Source organism: Triturus cristatus, chromosome 5_2 (genome assembly GCF_964204655.1).
Source record: "Triturus cristatus chromosome 5_2, aTriCri1.1, whole genome shotgun sequence".
Classification (NCBI taxonomy): Eukaryota; Metazoa; Chordata; class Amphibia; order Caudata; family Salamandridae; genus Triturus; species Triturus cristatus.
In genome coordinates, this window is record NC_140588.1 from 686,715,099 (window position 1) to 686,730,357 (window position 15,259).

Below are 15,259 nucleotides of genomic sequence, written 5' to 3' on the forward strand. Positions count from 1 at the left end.
CCATACTGCCAAATGGTTCTCCTGCTCTTCCCCTGGGGGATTCTGCTTTACTGACCTAGAAAAAAAACATGAGCATTTGTGTGTTTACTTCCATGGTCAAAAACCATACTATAATGCTCTTGAATACTACTGACTGGTTTTGCAGTGCTAATTTTCAGGAGTGGTGGGCAGCTGTACTTCCTTTGGAAAAAAGAAAAGTTGATAGTTAAAGTACCTGCTGTGCTGAACTATCGCAGTTCTGAAAGTGTGCTTCAGCTGACCCATACAACCTCTCAGAGGCAGGGCTTCTGCTCTGGTGCTTTTCAGTGGTTCTGAATGGATGTGCTACCTGGCATGGAGAAGCACTGAACAGCTAGGCCTGTACTATTTTCTAGTGACTCTTAGTGAATACTCTATAGTTGTATGTATTTACTTGATACTATTCAAGCATCCAGGGCCAGCTCTTCTACCACAGTCTACACAAGAGCTGAACAACTCTTGGCCTATTCAAGGACTGACAGCAGTGGTTGTGCTGCTGAGGCCTAGAGTAGTCCTGAGAGGTTCTGCTTCGATTCTGTGGGCACAAATTCCAAAGTGCACACAAAATGTGAAGCTATAATTCATTTCTGAATAATTTAGAACAACAATCATTGGGCTATCTGTCATCATTAAGAATTAAACGATTGGTGCTGCTGGTAAAGAGCGATACCGAATGATTGTGCTCATTCTCTGGTGGTCTAAAGAAGTGCTTAGTGACTTTAACATGCAGGGCTTTAAGTGGGCCGGGTCCTGCCGGTGCTCAGCAGTTCTAAAAAGCAGGTGCTGAGACTGGTCCTATCGGGCTCTCCATTTATGCCCCCATCCTCAGGGTGAAAAAAAAATCTTTAACTCTGCAGCAGTACCACCCTTCACTTCCTTTCATGCAAGGTCAAAGACACTCCTTATAGTTCATTTACAGTCTCATCATTTCAGACCTTAAGCATTTTCAATGTGCAATACAATGAAGCCAAGGTTGTTGCTTATTTTGCTTATGCAACTATCAACTATTGACAAAGCCAAAAGTCCTGGTTAGTTCTAGGTGGAATGTTAGTTGTTGGTTTGTTTATCTGGGTGCAATGACAGAAGAAGCAAATTTAGCAGTCGGGTGGCACACTATGCTAAGCACAGATTTTTTTGCATTTGTGTTATTAAGCCACAACCTTAATTACATCAGCCACGCCCCTTTGAGAGACCCCTCAGTTTTTTCATCCCACTTACCATTATGGGGAAGTGTTGAGAAGCTATGTCTCTTCAATGTTAATAAGCAGGAGCGGCATCATGATGGGCTGTGCTAGCACTGCACAAAGCTGAGCATCTATTTTAATGTATGTGCCTGCAGGGCTTAAACTGAATTCATTTAACCTCATATTTCTCAGAGTTAATGCTTTATTTTCAGAAAGCACAGCTTAAAACAGGAAGAGGACAATGCTGTTCAATGTTTCTTAGATGAGTGACCCTACAAATGTATGACCTTGGGAAATGTTTAATGACTGCTCTATGTTTCTGCTCAGCTCATATAAACAGTGTTGAGGGAATACTGTCAGGTTAATTAAAGATTTACTGAGCATCTGTGCAACAGAACTTCTAAGAGATAGCTGAACCCAGAGGCTGTATGTTTGGGCCACATTCAGAGTCATTTTGAGTTGGGCTGGCAGATCGCTAAGCCACTGGGGTTTCAAAAGCCTTTCCACCACAAGCCCTTTGTGAGCCCGTGCACCCCATTTTGATTTTCCACTGGTCTGGTGAGTTATTTAAAAAAAAATACTTAGGCCAACACTGCAGGAGGTTCTCTTAGCAAAAATGTTTTGTTAGACAGGATGCCTTGCCATGACAATGAGCTCAGCATTGTATTTATGCTTCAGAATAAAAACCACACAAATTCGGGGTATATTTCTGACACACTACGAAGTGTTTTTTCCTTGTGCGTTAGGAATATTTCTGACCACTGGTCCTGGCTTGGAAAAATTCATGTCAGAAGGTCAGTTCTGAATAACCCAGCATCCTGTAGTGACTTGGCTACTGGCTCAGAAATTATGATGGCTAAACCATATCTGAGTCTGCCATCGAGCTAAACCATGTGTGTCTCTATCATCGGGGGGAAACAGGTGTGCGGGAATAAGGGATCTGGACATTTAGAGTGATTTTCCTCTAAGTCTTAAAGGCCCTATAGTCTTGATCAATTCTTACTGATCTGTCTATATCCTAGCCTACAGACACACTGTACTGTAACATCATTTCCCTGCTGGCAATAAGCATTCAGGGGTCACTGTGCCTTTCCCCTGTTGGTAGAAAGCAGTGTTGCATACTTCTCTTATCATGGGATATGCTACGAAGCTGTGAGCCAGCTCTTCTGCTCTACAGCAGTGCAACGCTTCTCTTCTTCTACTCTGGTAATGTAGAACAGAACTAATGGGCTTATTTACTAAGAACTGACGGAGTGCGGCGTTAGCCTTCCTGGCTTAACTCAGCACTCCGCCACTTCTGAAATACAGGACTGCACCATATTTACAACAATGCGGTGCAGCCCTGCTTTTCCACCTGCGCTGGTGCTAAATTTAGAAGCCTAGCGCCAATGCAGGCACCCTTGCGCCATAGTGCAAGGTTGTTTGCATTGGGGGAAGATTTGTTTAGGTGCAGGAAGATCCCACTTCCTGAACATAAACCATATTTAAAATGGGGTTTTGTAACTTCTATGTGTGCTGCTTAATGCAGCAAGCATAGAAGTTGCCAAACGTCATTTTTTAAAATAATTGTTTATGTGCAGGAAGGGGCACCTTCCTGCACACAAACAATCAATGGCATTCTGCTGTTTCTATGTGTGCTGCACAACGCAGCACTCATAGAAACAGCAAAAACAAGGAGAAATGAAAAATGTCCCCACGTTGCACCTGTTTAAGACCAGGTTTTCCCAGGTCTTAATTTTGGCACTGCCACATATTTACGCTGCCCATGTAAATATGGGGCAGCATCAAAATCAATGGGTGTTGCAGTGGAACGCCCACAGTAACAACTATTGCCCACCCCTTTCAAGCTAAGTATAAAGTGAAAGGGAGCCTTATTTACAAGGTAGCATTAAGTCATGTTAAGTGGCTTAATGCTGCCTTGTAAATAAGGTGAAGCACATATAGCCACAGGAAGGTCACTAAAAGTGACACTCCTGTGGCGATAGGGGTTTGTAGATATGCCCCAAACAATATTTAAATGGCGTTTTGTAACTTCTATGCGTGCTGCTTAATGCAGAACACATATAAATTGCAAAACAGCATTTTTTTAAATTATTGTTTATGTGCAGGAAGGGACACCTGCCTGCACTAAATAATCAATGGCGTTTTGCTGTTTCTATGTGTGCTGGACAAAGCAGCACACATGGAAACTACAAAAACAAGAAAAAATTAAACATTTCTCCTCGTTTAGCCAGGTTAAGGCCAGATTTTCCCTGGTCTTAATTTTGGTGCTGCCTCCTAATTATGCCACCCTTGTAAATAGGGGGCAGCGTCAAAATCAGTGGGTGTTGCGGTGGAACGCCTACCGCAACACTTATTGACCACCCCTTTCACGCTAAGTGTAGCTTGAAAGGAGGCCCTATTTACAAGGCAGCGTTAAGTTACGTTAAGGGCTTAACGCTGCCTTGTAAATAAGGCAAAGCCCCTATTGCCACCACAACGTCCTGAAAAGTGATCTTGTGGTGGCCATAGGGGCTTGTGAATGTACCCCAAGAGTATTATTTATAGAGCGACAGAATAAGAACACTCATGTACTCAGGGGTGCTCCCTCAGGGGTGCCCCTCCGCACCAAACCTGCAGTTCCCTCACTCTCAGAGTCAGGGGGAGAAGCAGATGTACAATATAAGCATATGTCTCTGCCAATGTAAACTTAGGATATTGCAGCCACTCTGCCACAGGACACCAGATCTCCGGGAGGGTCATCCCATCCTGCTGAGAGCAGGGCAACAGTAACTCTTTTTTTCTGCCAGAGTCTGTTATGAACGCATGTGATGCATGGCGGAAATAAAAAAATAAAGTAAAGAGAAAAATGTTTGAATGAATCCCAACCATTGTTAATTATTCTGGGCTGCATTTCAGTCCATAATTTATTTTTTCCCTACCATGCTACTTCAGACCGGAACCAGCCATATACAAATCAGCCTTGGTTGTTGCAAAAGAGCTCTTTGCCCCACACCAGCAATACTGGTCCCCTCTAAATGGGGACACAATCAACTGCAGTGTGGTTTTGGCTTCTTTGGGCTTCGTTAATTGGGAGCTTATTCAGTCCTATTCAAAGTGAGCATGGGGCCCTTGTCTGGACATATTTGTTGCACTTAAGGCATCACATTAAAGAAACAAAAACATGATGGGTAGAACGCTTGCATTAAGCTCAGCGACGAGAACTTACTGTAGTCTGCCTTGCAGTGGATTTTCACCCTATAGCCAGTCATAGACAAATGTGCTTTTGTCCTGCTCCAAGAGGAAGAGTTCAGCCCAAAGGGCCAGGTCAGTTCCCCTTTGAATGGGAACCCAAGCAACATTGACCACTTTTACCTGTTTTTACTTGTCAATAGAATAGTCCTATGGCACAGGACCAGGTCTCACCAAAGAAATTAAAAACGCGATGGGAGGAATACTTGCATTAATCTCATCCACTGGTAATTACTCTTGGCCCCCATCCAGTTCATCATTTTTCCCCCCCAACATGTCCTCTCAGACAAGAACCAAACATAGACAAATCAGCTCCTTCTTCTACAATGGGAAAAGGACAACTGAATATGTCAAGTTAGGTCCCTTTTTGAATCAGAAAACAAGCAGCCACAGACCAGGTTTGACCGCTTGTGTCTCTTCGGACAGGTGCATCTTGAGCCCTGTGGCAGAGTGCTGTGCCTGGGCATGCCCGTTGCTTTGAAGAAAACAGATGTGGAATGACTGAATTAATACCAACCAGTGCAAAAGCTCTGGGCTGCTTTCTAGTCCATTGTTTTTGCTCACCCTTGCTTTTTTTGGAGCAGGCTGATTTGCATAAGGTGGGCCTGTCTCTAGTGTGCCAACGTGGCCAGATAATGATAGACCGGAATGAAGCTTCAAGAAATCATCAGTGGCCAAGATTAATTCAAGCATTCCTTCCATCACTTTATTGTTTTTGCAATGCACTCCCTAAATGTGATGACTATTCTGATGTATGGGTCCCATTCTCACTGTGCAATAGGTCTTAATCAATACCTCACTGATGAGGCCAGAAGGGGCAGAAAGCTGTCTGGGGTTCCTTGTGCTCCCATCTACAAATGAACTTGACTGGTACATCAGGCATTTTTCAGTAAGAACGGGAGTGATTTGCATATATCAGATGTCTGTCCAAAGTGGCACAGTAGGCAAAGATCATGAAATGGAATGCAGCCTCAAGCAGTCACCAGTGGTGAGATTAAGTCAAGTATTGTTTACATCACTTTGTTGTAGATGGATAGCTGGACGCAGGCTGGAAAATTCGAAATGACCCCCCCTCTCTCCCCTACAAACTAGGAGAAAATTGCCTGCTTCTAATTGCTATTCGTTTTTTGTTTAGAGAAAAAAGCTCCCACGATGGTCCACTGCCCCGGCAGCAGAGATATGGCCTACGACCCCCTGGCAGCCCGTCCACTATTGTCTAAATGGCCCCCTAAAGTGAGTATAATTTGTTCAGGTTGGCAGTGATAACTATTCATACTTTTGCTGTGCCCCTAGGGTGGCATTTATGTGAGTATATGCATATCCTCTCGCAGATCTAGCACCATATTTGGTTTTAAATATCTGTAATTAGAATCAATGCCTCTGCTGGCTTGACCAAGTCTTGAAAGACTTTGCTTTTTTTTGCACCATTTGAGTAACTGTGCTATTTCCTGCTTGTCGAGATGGGTGCTGAAAACTCCTTCTTTCCAGAAGCTACCATCAAGGATATGTGGGTGTAGCAGGGATGCCAGGGGCCGTAGTTCAAGCTAGGGAAATGGCTCCACTGAAACTGCTGCAACTCTCACCTCCTAGACTAATGTTGGCCGATTGAGCTCGAGCCAAAGAGATAACGCCCCATGGCGCAGAGGTCATATGTCTGCATGGAGCATGAAAGGTCATCCTAGCTATATCATACACAAGACGGCCATCCAATCCTTCACTACTCAGAGCCTATGAACTTATCCATTGATGCTACTTAAATTATTGTGGAACCTTTGGGAAAAAAACAAGGCTGGTGGAAAACACATAATGTAAAAATAAACTTTATTTACCAATAACGTATTCGATCACTTAAATACGAGTAAAAAAACATGCTTACGTGGATTTTCTTTAAAAATATTTGATAAAATGTGGTAAACAACAGAAATCTAGAAGTATTTTGTAAAGAACTAGGTAAAAAAACGTTTTCCTGATATGAGTATGTACATTTGCTTGTCAGCAGATTAACAAGAAGTACTATTTTTTGCTTCTGTCTGAATCTCAGTTTTAGGAGACCACAGAAAAGATCCCAAAACAGCTACTCGTAGTATCCAGTTTGCACTTTTCATTTATTTTGTTTGCTGCCGATCGGGTAGAACCGCCATCTGTGAAGTTGAAACAGTTTTGTCAGTAAGCCGCATTAAAGCTGAAAAAGCTGTTACATTAACTTTTATGTTTAGTGAACATGTTTAACAAAATGGGCAATTATACTTAAGCTTAAGGGCTCTTTTCCAAAAGGACAACCCAGCAATTAGCCTCTTTTTGTTCAGTTTACTGTATCCGAAATGCTCATTCGCCAGTTATGGTTTAGACTCAGTTGTTTTAAAGAACGATTATAAACCAAACAAGAAATGTTCTTGTTGATTGAAGTTATATTCATTTTAGGACAAAAGCCTGCAAATATGTTTTGAAAACGAACGGAGGTGAAATCTACAATGCCTCAAATCTCAAAATGATGTGAATATTCTTTTTATCTATGTCAGCTTTGCAAGCAAGCATTGCCAAAGCAGTAGATCTCTCCTTTTGGACGTAATAACTTTGCAAATGTTTTTTTTCATGAGCTAAAAACAAAATTTTGTCTGATGCTGTGCAACGTTTTTATGAAAAAGAGCTCGGTGTGTCAGCATGATGATGTATGCATCAAAGGTGCATACAACATGTAGCCATAAGTGTGTGAACTTTTTTATTTACCTAATCAAAGATGACAGCTGCCACGTGGGTCCATATCATGAACAAAAATGCGCCTGTGCACGAACCTCTTTAGACATTTTGTTTGCCCAGGTGTAGGTGCATTTATGGGACTTTTACCCTGAATCATCAATGTGCGCAGAGATGTTCCCCTGTATTTAGCACAGACGTGTATTGGTTCATTAGTCAGAACACACACTCTGGTGATCTGAATATAATGTGCAAACACAAACAGTGATGGGAGGATGGGTTCAATAAGTCTTTTTTCAGTTTAAAGAGGTTTATTGAAGTAAATAAGGGCATAGGTACGATATACAACAATACTGATAAGGAAAAAAGCAAAAAGTAACAAACTAAATATATAATATAATTTAATAAAGAATACAAGAAATCTATCAATAATATAAAGATATTCCAGAGAGGAAAAGCAATATTAAAAAATTGTATCTAAAAACAAAGTAGCATCTTATAAATTTTCCAGAGGAAGGGAAAGAAAAAGAAAGAAGAGAGAAAGAAAAGAAAAAGGGGGGAAAGTAGAGAGAAAAGAAAGCGAAGAAAAGAGAGAAGAAGAAGGTAGAGTAGTATCCTCAACAAGTATCATACTAAAATTACAACAATATAATAATCATATTAATTCCTAAAAACAGAATAATATCATTAACTTTGACTAATAAAAACTGCATAATAAAGGAAAAGAATAAAATACTCATGGTGGTTGATAAACGAAGGAGCTGTCCTGAATATGCATTGCAGATGAGGATAAATAATTGGTAAGTGGAGACCAAAAGGCGTCCTTACGAATAAGTAGTTGAGAAGTGGTGGCTGAATCTCTATATAGTCTGTGATGATAGCAAAGAAGATTCCACCAGGCAGAGAAAGAAACCTTGGAGGCATCCTTCCAATTAGAGGTGATTACCTGAAAAGCAATAGCGATTAACAAGTCCACAAATATGCCCACCTTGCGAGATCCAAACCAATTTGTAGAGTTACTTCCCAAAAATATGGAGTAAATATCAAAGGGAAATTTAACAGAACAAATGGAGGAAATTGATTCACACACCTTAGACCAAAACTGGGCGATACTAAGGCAGACAAAAAAGGAATGCATTAAAAAGCGAGGGGTATTGTGACATGTCCAACAGTTCGGAGATAAGGTTGATTTATATTTGGAGAGAGCTAATGGAGTTAAAAATAGCCTTTGATAAAAACAGTAAAGAGTCTGAGTGGTACTAGCAGCACATGAGTTGTGATGTATGCGTGTCCAGATGGAGTTCCATGTGTGAACAGAGAGGGTACGTTGTAAATCAGTTTCCCATAAGAGCTCAACTTTACTTTTAGGGCGACTGGGAGAAGAAAAATGAAGATGTCTGTAAATATGAGAGGCTCAAATAGAGGGGGCAGTGGATAAAAGTTCAAACAAGGGGTCCTGAGAAGGGATGGTAGGTTCAGAAAGGAGAGAAAGCTGATCCATCAAGAGCAATCGTAAGGAATCATATTTAAGGAATGAGGAAACAGGTAGGTCAAAAGTGGATTTAACTTCTTGTAGAGAGAGAACACAGGAATCCTGTATTAAATGATTAACCAAGAGGATCCCTTTGGCAGCCCATGTTTTCCAAAAAATAGTACGGTTTGACAGCTTAATAGATTTATTGTGCCAGAGATGTGTGTCTAAAAGTATCTGCAACGGGCTGTGAGATTTACACTTAATGGGATGATAGGTGGAAATACATTTTGAAATCGTCGGATAGTTATAAAAGTGAGGAGGATGGGTAAAGCTAGCTAACAAGGAAAAAGGGAAGGGGGAAATCAGAGATTCCTCCAGTCTATGCCAGACAGAAATGGGAGTTTCTTCCGAAGAGGTTAAATACGGTAACACTTGACAAATTAAAAGGAGGAGTGATACTGTCGAAATTGGGAAATAGAACACCTCCCGATCTTTAGGAGCAGAGAGAAGGGCTAATGAAATACAAGCTTTCCGACTGTTCCAAAGAAATCTACTCAAAACTCCATTAAGTGTTTTAAAAAACTTCAGTGGAAGTTTCACTGGTAACATGGATAAATAAAAGTTGATGACGGGGAGCAACATCATCTTAATTGTGGCCAATCTGCCCCACCATGACAAAAAAAGGGGGGGCCATCTACCTATCATGTTGTTAACTTTTAAGAGAACCTCGTCCAAATTAAATTGAATCGTTTTTGCAATGGAAGAAGAATACTTAATCCCCAAGCAAGTAATATTAGTAGTGGTCCATCTAAAATCAATTCCTTCAAACATGCTCCGTAAACAGAACTTATTTAAAGGAAGCACTTCAGATTTGGAAAAATTCAGCTTGTAACCCGACAAGGCCGCATAAGAAGAAAGAAGTTCGGTAAAAGCAGGTAAAGATGTAGAAGGATCAGAAAGATATAACATAATATCATCCGCATAAGCAGTAAATTTAATTTCAATATTTTTATGTTGAAAGCCTCGGAAGATGGAAGAGTGTAATAGAGAATGAAGACATGGTTCAAGGGAAAGAGAAAAAGTAAAGGAGAAAGAGGATATCCATGATGGGTACCTCTTTGTAAAGGAAAATAAGAAGATTGAGATCCATTAGCAAAAACTGAAGTGGATGGAAAAGAATATAACAGATTGATAGAGACACAATAGAGGGACCAAAACCATGCCATTTAAGGGCACGCATCATGAAAAGCCAATGAACGCGGTCAAAAGCTTTTTCCGCATCAAGGGTTATGGCAGCGAGGGGGAGGAGCTCTTAGATGCAAGATGTATAACGTTAGGGAATGTTCTGGAATTGTCAGCAATAGTCCTTCCCTTAACAAACCCTGTTTGCTCTGGACCAATCTAATTAGGAAGTACCTAATTAATACGTAGGTCTAACACGTTGGCAAATAATTTGCAATCAAGTTTAATCAATGATATAGGATGATAATTAGCACATTGAGACGGGTCTTTATATTTTTGGGGAATTCAACTAATCATAGCCTCGAGAAAAGATCCTCTAGCCTCACCATTAAAAACAAAATGTTGAAAAAGAGATAAAAGATGGGGTAGAAGGATGGGAGAAAAGCAGGAATAGAATTCAGCATTGAGACCATCAGGGCCAGGGGCTTTATCTTTAGGTAACTTAGACAAAGCCAATTTAATCTCAGAAAGAGATATATCTTTTTCCAAAACAGAACAATCAGGAAGAGGGGAAGAGCGAGGGAGTAATGAGTTTAAAAAAGAGTCCACATCTGCATCTGAAGGAGAAGACTCCGGAGTATAAAGGCATTTATAGAAATCTGTAAAACAATTCAATATCTCTTCATCTTTAAAGTGGGGAATATCATGATCATCAAAAATTTTGACTATTCTTGATCTTTGGGATTTAATCTTCAAATAGTTCGCCAGCAATTTACCTGCTCGATTACGACCACCGTAGAATTTAGAATTGATTTTTAATAACGTCCTGAGGCTTCTTCCGTAGACTTCCGATTAAAGTCAAGTTTCACTTGGTCCAAAGTCTTGAGAGTGTCGGTATTTTTAGAAGAAAAATATGCATGTTCCAGTTCTTTAATAGAGGATAGCATATCAGCGGATTCCCTACGGTATTGTTTCCTTTTACCAGCTACGTAATCTATAATGAAGTCTCTGGATGTTGCTTTAAACGCATCCCAAAGAGTATGAAAGGGCATATCTGGACTAGCATTGAGAAGAAAGAATTCAGAAACAAATTCTTTAAAACATCCAATAAAGGAAGAATCTTTAAGAAGTTAGTTGTTAAAACGCCAATGACAAGACTTAGAGGGTGGGGAAGGAAGGTCTAAACTAATCAAACCAGGGCGTGATGAGAAATAAGAATAGAGACAATCTCTGCATGCAAGAGGTTAGAAAGAAGGTGTGGGCTTAAAATGTATAATCAATTCTAGAGGTAGAGTTATGGGTAGGGGAATAAAACGTATATTCGAAACTGTCAGGATTAAATGTCCTCCAGGCGTCAACCAGGCCCCTCTCACGGATGATTCAGGCAAACGTGTTTTGCATTTTATTAGGAATATACCTTGAAAAGGATTTCCTATCCGTGAAAGGGTCCATAACTTGATTACAATCACCGCCCAGTATGAGATTAGAATTAGAGCATGCATGAAGGGTGTGTGACATGGATTGCCAAAAGTTTGAATCGATGCCAGTGGGGCCGTAAATGTTAAGCAGAGAAATATGGGAACCGTTAATAATAGTATGAAGGAGAAGCCAACGTCCATTTTCATCCTTCACTTCCTTTTCTATTGTAAGGGATAGGGATTTATGAAAAAGTATCACCACTCCATTTTTCCTTTCTTTAGATGGGGAACTATAAACATGACCTACCCATTGCTTTTTAAGGAAATTAACATCATTGTCATTAAGATGTGTTTCTTGTAACATTGCAATTTTACATTGTAGCTTGGAGAGATGAGTAAGTGCCCGTTGCTTTTTAATTGGGTTGCGTAATCCCTTAACATTCCATGAGATAATGCGAACATTATCATTCATTCCACGGCAAAAAAGACATTAATACTAACAAGAGCATTCCTAAAATCACTAAAATTGTAAAATCAATATGCAGACAACCAAAAGCTAAAAGGTTAATGCACTGGAAAGCAAGCAAATGAGCATAAAAGGGAGTATGAAAAAAGTGAAAATAGAGGGATTGCAAAGAGGAAGATAAGAGTAAGAAATGATGAAGATGCAAGCGAAAAAGGAGAAACTAATGTAGAAGGTAAGAAATGCAAAATTTGGAAAGATAGTATGTCGAAAAATGAGGTGAATAGGGAAATAAAGATAGAGCAGAAGGGAAAGATAGAGAAGGAAAGGAAAAAAGAAAGAAAAAGGAAAAGGGAGAAAAAGGATGAAAAGCTAATGAAAGAAAAGTTGACAGGCAGCCAGAAGGCTGCAGTCAAGCGTGGCGGAATACACATCCAAAGAGAAGAAAGACAGGTGGAGGTTGGGAGCCGCAAAGGACAGACAGACACCAGAGCCAGGAAAGAAACCAGAAGACGAGGAAACAGAGAGACCAAAAGGTAGAGAAGAAAAAGGAGCGTATTAAAAGAGCATAGGAAAAGGAACTGACACATAGAAAGAAGGAAACACAAGCCGTTTAAAAAAAGAAACAATTCAATGCGTTGACAGAGGCAACTAATGAAAAACAAAAAAAGGAGAAAAAGGGAACAAGAAAACTTACCAAACAGCGGAGACAACTGTAAACAGTGATGGCAATATGATAAGGTAAGGGGGAGGAAACATCAAGGGAATGAATCTGTAATTAAGGGACAACACCTGAGGAGAAAAACACAAGGAGTGGTGAGAAATGACCAATTATAAAGAAGCAACAAAATACAACACTCAACTGTGAAACAGCAAACTACAATCAACAGCAACAAGAGGAAGACAAGGTCTTCAGAACAGACTAATGAAAAAGGAGAACGCAACAGATTCAAAATAATACAGGAAAAAACAATGTTCAGGATCCTCCAAAGTCCATCTCCTCTCCCTTATGACGAGATATAAAGTGACGTAGGTCTTCAGGACGATCGAAGGAGTAAGAGCAGTCCTTGTAAGTGACCTTGAAGAAGCAGGGATGTACCAGGCCGTTCTGGCGTTCATTGCTCAAAGGGCAGGGCAAAGAGAGAGGAATTCCTTGCGATGAGCAGCAGTTGTGCGGCCCACATCTTGGGAAAAGAAGATTTTTTGACCGAACCATAACATCTGCTTTCTAAGTTTAGCAGCGGAGAGGACCATTAATAATTTGGTATATTTCAAAAATAGAACAATTATCCCACGAGGGCGATTAGTTGATGAAGTGGATGAGGAGCCTCCAGATGGTGGACCAATGTGATGAGCACGTTGTAAATAAAGGTTAGTGCCATCTTTAAGACTAACAATTTTGGGGATATGGGTTTCCAAAAAGGCAAACATGTCCGATCTCTCCTCTCCCTCTGGAATACCATAAATGCGAAGGTTGTTATGCCTGTTGCGATTTTCCAAGTCCTCAGTCTACGGTTTAAGTAGAGCAATTTCTTTAGACATGGCTGTCACTTGAGGAATTACATCTTGGGCATCACTTATCCTTTTTTCCACTTCAGAAACCCTGGATTCTAGATTAGACCATTTCTCTTTGAACCTTTGAATGGTAGCATTAGTGTCTATAACAACAGGCTTCATGAGTTTGAGTTCTTCCATACGGTCCTCCATAGTGATTGGAAGTGATGATTTAGTAGAAGAATTAGGCTCCTTCTTGTGGCACTTGGAGGAGGCAGCCATAGTAGAGTCCTTGCGCAGAGATGACATTGCTGTAGAAGTATTTTTTGGAACGGGAGAAGGAGAAGGATCCATGAAGATATAAGGAAACCAAGAATATACTGGTAGAAACGAGGAAGAAGTTGTATAATCTGACAATACAACCAGACGTAAGGAGAGGTACAATAAGGCCGTGCCATGAAAACGATCTGTGCGAGAGAAGCAATAAAGACAGCGGACCTCAAACTTGTAAGGCAAACCAGGCAGGTAAAGAGAACCTCGGATATAAAAAAATAAAAAATAAAAAAATGTCCAGCCAACTGAATAATAAAACTTGAGTCACAGGAAGCTTGGCAGCTTGAAATACAGAGAGAGTCTCCTCAGATTTAGATTTCAAAGTTGTCCCGAATGAGAAGAGACCACTGGGATGGATGGTGACTCAAGCAGAGTGTGGTGGTCCTGAAGAGTTTAGTTTGGTCACAGGGAAGCTGTAATAGTTGACTTAGTAAAGAAATCCGCTATTGTAGAGGCCCATATGTTAGGAAAGTTCCATGTTGATACATGAGAGGAAAGAGAACCAGGAAAAACAGGTGCGCAGCATAGTTACAATGATGGAAAAAGGCAGAGTCTCCACAGTGTAGAATGAATTGTTTCCAGCATAGGATGAAAAAGAATGCTTTACAAATGCTTCCCAAACGATTCACAAAAGCTGCACAGATGTGTTATGAATATTTCACAGAAGCTCTATAAATACGTCACATAGGCCTCGCAAGTGCTTCATAGATTTTGCACAAGAGATGCACAAAAGCGTTGCAAACACTTCACAGATGCTCCATGAAAGCGGCACAGAAGTGTCATAAAAGTTCCACAGAGGCTTTATAATTGCTTCTCAGAGGCCTCACCAAAGCGTCATAAATGCTACTTAAATCCTCAGATAAAGCGTCCCAAGTACTGCGTAATTGCTGTATTAATTTCCACCTTCAACGACGCAGGAATTTCAAAAATGCGGATAAAGTAAGGCAGTGACCCGCTGTGAACAAAATGGCGGGCACTGCTGGCGGTGAGGAGAGGAGTGCGACGTGAAGGGAACAGGGCATTAGACAGCTTAAAATGACGGAAAAAAACAGCTACCCGTGCCCCGGCGTTCGCTCCCCCACTACAGCAGGTTCATGGCCAGTTGAAGGTCCTGTAATGGCTCTGAGCAGCGAGACCGTTCCGCTCGCGTTGCGGAGCCTCAGCTGGGTGTGGCCATCTTGTTGGCGGCTGAAGCCACGCCCTCTGTGTTCAATAAATCTTACCACTGGAAGTTGCTCTGGATACCATTCCGACCCATTTTTTTTCTGCCCACCATGTCATTGTTTGCCAGTGGCTAGACTAATGGCAAGCATACCTCATATCACCTTTTGTGTGCTTGATGTAATGCCCTAAGTGGCCAACGGTATGCACAGATGTGGACCCTGTGCTCACTGTGCCACTGGAACTAAGCTACACCCGACTAATGAGTCCCAATGAGGGCAAATCCAGTCTTGGGTTGCTAGTGGTCCAGTTCAAGGGGGACTTGGTCTTCAGTTTGGGCTGGACTGTTGCTATTGGAGTAGGGTCAAGACTGATTTGTATATGACTGGGTCCAAACTAAGGTTCGCAAGGTGGTCAAAACAACAATGGGATGGAATGTTACCCTGAGTGACTACCAGTGGTTATACTTACTGCAAGCATTCTTCCATCAAATTTCATGTGTTTCCTGTAATTCCCTCAGTGGCCAAGTGTATGCCCAGACAAGGGTTCCTTGATCACTGACCCACTGGAATCAAGCTACATCTGACTGATGAGTCTCAATCACAAC